Genomic DNA, 289 nt, shown 5'->3' on the forward strand with positions numbered 1-289 from the left:
TATCTACAAAGCTGACAAAATCTCGTGACGATGAATTTCGTGGGAAAACTACTAACCAAGTACGCTACGACACGACTGGCCGACTGCCTGCCACCATGCGCTCGTCGTGGTGTACAGCACAGTATTCCGAGTACATAGTGTGCATTACAAACTTGTGTACAAATTACACTTTATATATATATATATGACACACAAGCGACAGTGATGTCTCTGTCTGCCATACCTGCGAGATGTTTCATAGTGTTCCCAGGAATTCCACAGGTTGTTACCAACATCCACGTGTCCGTCC

Source organism: Penaeus monodon, chromosome 15 (genome assembly GCF_015228065.2).
Source record: "Penaeus monodon isolate SGIC_2016 chromosome 15, NSTDA_Pmon_1, whole genome shotgun sequence".
Taxonomy (NCBI): Eukaryota; Metazoa; Arthropoda; class Malacostraca; order Decapoda; family Penaeidae; genus Penaeus; species Penaeus monodon.